The sequence below is a fragment of the Sinocyclocheilus anshuiensis genome, unplaced genomic scaffold (genome assembly GCF_001515605.1).
Source record: "Sinocyclocheilus anshuiensis isolate Anshui unplaced genomic scaffold, SAMN03320099.WGS_v1.1 scaffold306, whole genome shotgun sequence".
In the NCBI taxonomy this organism is placed as follows: Eukaryota; Metazoa; Chordata; class Actinopteri; order Cypriniformes; family Cyprinidae; genus Sinocyclocheilus; species Sinocyclocheilus anshuiensis.
This window is the reverse complement of record NW_015544175.1, coordinates 695,111-695,431: the sequence shown is the minus strand read 5'-3', so window position 1 is coordinate 695,431 and position 321 is coordinate 695,111.

The following is a 321-nucleotide window of genomic DNA, read 5'->3' as shown; positions in this document are numbered from 1 at the left end:
AGTTACTTGAAAAAAGTAATCTGATTACGTAACTCGCATTACTTGTAATGCGTTACCCCCAACACTGAGGATGAGTCATCAACATTTTTAGATCATTTTCCAGAAACATGAAGTGTATATAAATGGCAAAACTCCTATTTTAATTTGGTCAAGGAGGGGTTCCTCTTCAGGAACTCGAGCTGCGTCGAAAACGCTAGGGGGGGCGCCCTTCAGCGTGACGGGCTCTGAACCTCGTGTGTAATCAGACCAATAGATGGGCGAGACGTCACGGCGGGTGACGTAATGACCAGGAGGCTATAAAAGCACGTGCGGTGAGACCAG